Consider the following 6388-nt stretch of genomic DNA (forward strand, 5'->3'; position numbering starts at 1 on the left):
AATCAAACCCGGGCCTCCTGCATCGCAGGCAGATTCTTTACCGTCTGAGCCCCCAGGGAGGCCCCTGTTCCCTTAAACAAGATCTTCAAATTCCATGTAATCAACAAATATCTTTCAGTCCCTACCGTGTTCCTGACTCTAAATGCAGATGCATTTCTCTGTGAGTCAGCATGTAGCGTGTCCACGGGGACAGACGTCCAGTGAATCTCGGGCTCTGCTTTGCTCCCTCGCCCCCCTCGGGCACTGCTGCAAGGGCGACACAGCAGACGGCTGTCGGCCTGAAGCCCCTTTGTTGCCGTTCAGTTTGTTTGGTTGCTCAGTTGTGTCTGACCCTGTGACCCCACAGACTGTAGCCCACCAGGCTCCTCTGTCCATGGGACTTCCCAGGCAAGAACACTGAAGTTGCTACTTCCTTCTCCAGGGGATCTTCCTAACCCAGGGATTGAGCCCACGTCTCCTGCATATATCCACCCCTATATATATCTACTCATCCATCTGTCTATACACCCACCCACCCGCCTACCCACAAAGACGTGCATTCATACGCACATACATACACACACACACACAAACACCTACCCACACACCCACTCACCCATCTGTTCATTCAGAGCGCCCACACTGAGCCTCTACTCTGCACCAGATACTGGGCGAGGTATTGGGGTCCACGGAGATATAAGCTAAGTGCTTAAGGGCTGGAAGACCAGAGAAACGGTCAAGATGGCCCCAGGAGGCCACCATAAGAACAGAGCAGAACAAGATAAGATGCTGTCCCGGGACCCAGGGGCAAGTAGCAGTCTGAGTGACGACTTTCGGGGTCGTCAAGCTCCAAGCAGGGCTGGAGCTCAGGTTCACCACCTGAGCAGGGGTGGGTGCTCAGTGGCTGTTGGGAGGAGGCAGCCTGGAGGAGAGGGCCGGGGCCCCGGGTGAGAAGCGCCCCCAGGGTAGCGCCCCTGGCCCGGGCGCTGCTGCAGGCCTGCTCTCCCCGTTGACCATGAGCTGAGGCACCGGGTTCCTCATTCACTACGATCGTCTCGAGGGCGGGAAGGGAGCCTCATCCATCTCCATGGCTCCAGGGCCCGGCTCAGAGCCTGGCACCAACGTCAGTGGATAAAAGATGAGAGAGGGGAGGACCAGCTGCTGGGAGGTGGCGCGCTCACAGGGGCCGTAGGCGTCTCAGCGGGGAGCACACCGCCTCGCCCCGTGTGGACTCCTTCCCCTCCCACTGAAGCTCTGCACCCAGGCCCCTGGGGGCGGACACCCCTGCAGCCTTAGCGCCCACCTGCTGGCACAGCCCGGTGCCACAAGAGGACTGGAAAGCCTTTCTTCCTCAGAGCGGCCTGGCTGGGCGAGACCCTGGCCGGCGGGCATCCCAGGCCCCGGGGCTCAAGGAGGGTGGGGGCAGGAGCCGCTTGTTCTCACTCCTCCCCCTCCCAGGCTCCGCTGAGAACCAAATCGCCTTATCAGAAACTCCCTGGAGTGACTGGTTAACCAAATAGCTAGAATTCCTGCTCAGCGGCACATCTGGTCCTGATCGGGGGAGGCCGGGGATGACAGGGAGGGAGAGGGTAGCAGAGGTGCAGGGCCAGGCCTTCCCCAAATGATGCTGGGCTGGACGAGGGGGCGCGGGCTGCCGGCATGGCAGCAGCAGACCCGGCTGTCTCCAGGGCTGAGGGCCGTTGGCCCTCCCCCCTCCACCACCTGCCAGGAGTTGGGGCCCGGCCCCGCCTGGCGCAGGAGAACTGGGCCACCACTCGCAGCTCTTCCCCGTCCTACACCTCCCTGGAGCCCTGGAGCTCTGTCGCCTCCATCCTCATCCCCACCCCCACCCTCAAGCTCCTCCTGGTCTCCAGAACTGCACCTTAGCGGCTCTGCCCCTGAGACCTCAGGTCGCTCCAAAGCCACCCAGGCTGTTCCCTCTGCCTTGAACGCCCTTCCAGCCTCAGCATCAGCAGCAAAGTCTCCCCCTCTGGGTGGGCCTCCTCAGGCACAGGGGCTTCCAGGTGCCTTTGCCTCAGCCCCACTGGTGCTTGTGGATCTGCCCGCAGGATGCCCGAGCCCTCAGCCCAGGAATTCCTTCTTCTCAGGCTCTGGCTCCCTGGCCCCAGCACAGGGCGAGGCGTAACCGAAGGATGGGAGATGCCATGCGGGCCAAGGAGGGGCCAAGGGAGAGGCTGCATGCAGGGACAGGTCCCCCGGGGGGAGTGGAGCATAGTGGTCAGAGTGGAGAGGGGTCCGCTCCCTCCCCCTGGCCAGTGCGCCCTGTGTCCTGCCTGGCCCCCACATGCCTGGCCCTGCTGGGTCTTGGGAGGAGCCCTGACTCGCTGTCCCCCTGTCTGGGCTGGGAACCCCAAGGTCTACACCTGCAGCTCCGTGGACACGGGCCCCCCCCGCCGGGTGCCCGCCCCCAGGACAGAGGATGTGCCCCCTACCGTGGGCTCCACGCTGAGCTGGACGAGGGGACACACCCCCGGGGGATTAGGACAAGGAGCAGTGGGGAGAAGGGGGTGCCATGCGGGGTGGGCAGGTGGGTCATGGGCTGAACCCGGTCACCCTGTGGGTCCGTGAGAAGGCTGGGGCCTGGGGCTGATGGCAGATTCAGCTGGGGGCTTCCGGGGACCCCGTCAGCCTGCCCGGTCCTCTGTGCGGGCCCTGTGGGATCCCTCTTCAACTAGACGGAGGTGCGCCCTCAGCCCCCAGCATGCCCCCAGCCACCAGCACCCCAGCCTGGAGGTGCCCCCCTTGGCCAGGCTCTGCACCCCTTCTGCAAGGCCGCCCAGCGCGGAGGGCCCGGCCCGGGGCGAGGGCCAGTGTAAACAGATCGTTTCTGTCTGCCTGGGGGGTGGGGGTGGGGGGAGTTGTCTTGAGCTTTGTTATGTTCTGAAAAAAAAAAAAAAGGCAAAAAATTTGGGTCACAAACCACAAACTGTTTTGCTTTCGGCATAACTGGCACAAACAGGCATTTTCTCTGCGGTTTCTGGCCGCGGAGGCCGGGGCTGGCTGGGCTGGGGAGGGAGAGGCTGGAGCTGCCCTAATGAGGCCAGAGGGGGCTGGGCAGGTAGGGCCAGGCCTCCTGGGGTGGCCACACCTGCACAGGAGTGCCCACTGGGCACCAGGCCCCAGCCACGGGAGATGCGAGGACCCCAGGAGCCAGGACCCGCCAGGCAGGTGGACGCGGGTTACTAGGGATAAGGTCATGTGGGAAGGCAGGGCTCTTCCCCTGAAGGAGGGGAGCAGACGGGCTGGGAGGCGAGGGGTTCCCCAGGGGTTGGTGTGATGGGGTCCCTGCCCCCAGCGTCCAGGGCCTTCTTCCTGGCTGGCTCTGCCCCGGAGGCTCCCCCGAGAGCTCTGGAGAGCTCAGGAGGACCTGATGGTGAGCGGGACAACGCACCTGTGGAGTGGCAGGCCTGGGGACAGAGGGAGGGGGCTGAACGCCAGGCCCCTGTCTACACGGAGGGGCGGCTCCGGGCCCCAGAGACCCAAGGGTAGGGGGAGTGGTGAGCCAGCACAGAACACTGGAAAGGGTGCAGGGTGTTAGAGGGCCCAGGAGGCAGAGCGGCCAGGCTGTGTGAAGCTGGAGGGGTGAGGGGCAGAGCGGGGGCAGGTAGAGGAGGAGCCCTGGGAGCAGGGCAGGGCGGCGTGGGGACCAAGATGTGACCTCCAAGGAGCCAGAGTGTGCTGGGTGCTTAAGACCCCGGGAAGGCCTGGCCTGAGGCTTACACCCCACTTTGCCCAGTGGCCCATGGGAGCCATGGAGGGTGCAATGGGGAGAGCAGGCCAGGGGCCTCTAGGTGCACATGGAGAGTGGCTGGAGCAGAGACCAAGGCTGCAAGCAGCTGTGTCCAGTGGCTGGTGTAGCCGAGGGCCTCGGGGGATGGGCAGAGGACCCTGGAGCAGGTGAGGGTGGCAGCCGTGAGCACGCTGGGCCGGAGGTTTACCGTGTACTGAGGTGGCCTCATAGGCCCCGGCAGGTGCCACTTTGCAGCTCAGGAGAAGATGCCAGTGGAGACACAGTGGGGTGAGCAGCCAGGAAGCTCTCCCAGGGCCTCCATCTTAGCAAATGCAGTCCCGCCCGGGGCTCACGCTCAAGCCCAGGGCCCTCCCTGTGTCCTCTTCACTCAGCAGGTGGTCAGGGAACAGGCGCACAGGGCGGGCTCCTGAGAGGGTGCTCGGGGAGCCGGACGCCCGCAGGGACAGCGGTCCCAATCTGGGCAGAGGCAGCGGGTGCCCAGGCCCTCAGGCAGGGACACCATGGGTGCTCAGCCAGCCCCGGGCCAAGCCGTCACGAGGAGTCCGCGTGTCTGCAGGGAAGCCAAGACCAGGGGCAGGACGTGGTCTATGTTTCAGAAGACCACCTGGCCTGCGAGTGGTGGGCAGGAGTGGAGACGCGCAGGGACGCACTGGCGGGAGATGTGGGGCCCCCCACTCTGTCCCTGCAGAGCCCTTGGTCTCTGGAAGCGTGCCCGCATGTAACTTGTTTCCTCAGTGACACTAACTGGATGGCCTAAAACTACAGAAATACATTCTCGCCCAGTCCCGGAGGCCAGAGGCCTGCAGTCAGTTTCACTCGGCTAAAATCAAGGTGTCCAGGGTCAGGCTCCTTACAGAGGCTCCAGGCGAGGGTCCTTCCTGCTTCCTGCCTCGTCCAGCTTCTGGGGCTCCTGGCTTGTGGCCGCGATCCCCCAGTCTCTGTCCCATCCTTACACGGCCCCTCCTCTGCATCCTTCCCCCACCCTGTCCCTGGGTCTAGGCCCTCCCTAAATCCAGGATGGTCTCCTCTCCAGACCCTTCACTTCATCACATCGAGGACCCTTTGCCCAAACCAGGACACACTGGTGCTTAGAAATGGACATGTCTTTCTGGGAAGGACACCATTAAACCCACCAGCCCACCCCGACGGAAGTCCCTAAAAATTCCTTGAGTGAACGATGGTGGTCTCTGCTCTCACTCCCCACGTGGGCCCCCTCCCCCTGCGGCAGCCCCACTCCCAGCCCAATAAGCCCCAGTTCTTCACCCTCCCCCCGGGGGACCCCACCCTCGCCTCCTCCAGGCCTACACCTACTGAGTCACTCTCTCCTCCTGAAAATCACCCCAGCTTCTCCTTCCATGACACTGAGCCTGGGGCGCTGCGCGTGGGCATGAATGGATGAATGGAGCCCTAAGGGTGCCCTGAGAATTTGCAGAGAAGGCAGAGGGGCAGAAAGGGGAGACTGGGCATACCAGGGCACCTGGGACCTGGCTGGACCCAGCCAAGCGGGGTGGGGGCGGCGAGGGCAGTGGGCTGAGGCTGGCGCTACTCAGGAGGGCCGCCGGAGCAGGGCTGGCTGCGCCCAGGGCTGCCCACCGGAGGGAGGCCACGGGGTCTTGGGGGAAGCGGGGTGTGGGCAGAGGTGGGGGTGACTCGGCTGCAGTGGGTGAGCAGGCTGGGCTGCCCGGAGCTGGGGGGAAGGGAGCCCCTGGAGTCAGCAACCCAAGGGTCCCGGGAGGGGCACCGCGCTGGGCTGCATGCACAGGGCTGGTGGGAGACAAACTCTGAGCTCGTCTCAGGGGCAGGCAGCGCTGGGGAGAGGGTCCCGAGCTGGGTCCACACCCCAACCCCAGGTCACAATGCTCCCCCACCCAGCACAATGTCTCCCATCATTCTTGATCCCACCTCCTCCAGGCAGCTCCCCCCGCCCCAACACTGAGCTCTCAGTGGGCATGGGCAGCGTAGCCACCCCTGGGGACACCCCTCGAGACCCCCCGAGGCCAGAGCTCAGCACCAGGCCAAGCGGTAAGTATCAGAGAAGGAGCGAGTGGGTTCATGTGCAAGGCCTCCCCAACCCAGATGGGGCGGAGAGCCCCGGTTGCCCCCCGGAGGCTGCTCGGAACCAGGCACAGCCACTGCCCTCTGCCCACCGGCAGACCTGCTGACCAAAGGCCCTGGGGTACATAAGCGGGGAGGGTGGCCAGCCCTCAAGCATTTCTAGGCCAGCCTCACTGTCTTCCAAGGAGCGTGGGTACTTAGAAGTCACAAGGGTCTGGGCGGTGGTGCAGGGCTAAGCGGGGGAGGGCTTCTCAGTCTTGCGGGCAGGGGCTCCTGTCTGCTCGTGCAGGTGGGCACGCAGGTGACGAGAGTCCCCAGGTGTGAGTAGCCCTGAGTCTCCATCTCTGGCAACGGAACAGTGTCCAGAAGCTTTCAGAGCCTGGCCGACCCCCCACGCCCTGTCCCCCAAGGTTGGGAGAGTTCCCTGGGGTTGGCCGACAGTGAAGGCTCTTTGCTCCTCGTCAGTGGGCTCCTGCAAAAGCCCCCAGGACCCTGCCCACCTCTGAACTCTAAGGAGCTGGGCCTTGAGATGGCCCCGGAGCCCCCTCCCCGCTGCTGAGGGCAGCAAGCCGTCCGGCAGTT

Source organism: Bos indicus x Bos taurus, chromosome 29 (genome assembly GCF_003369695.1).
Source record: "Bos indicus x Bos taurus breed Angus x Brahman F1 hybrid chromosome 29, Bos_hybrid_MaternalHap_v2.0, whole genome shotgun sequence".
Taxonomy (NCBI): domain Eukaryota; kingdom Metazoa; phylum Chordata; class Mammalia; order Artiodactyla; family Bovidae; genus Bos; species Bos indicus x Bos taurus.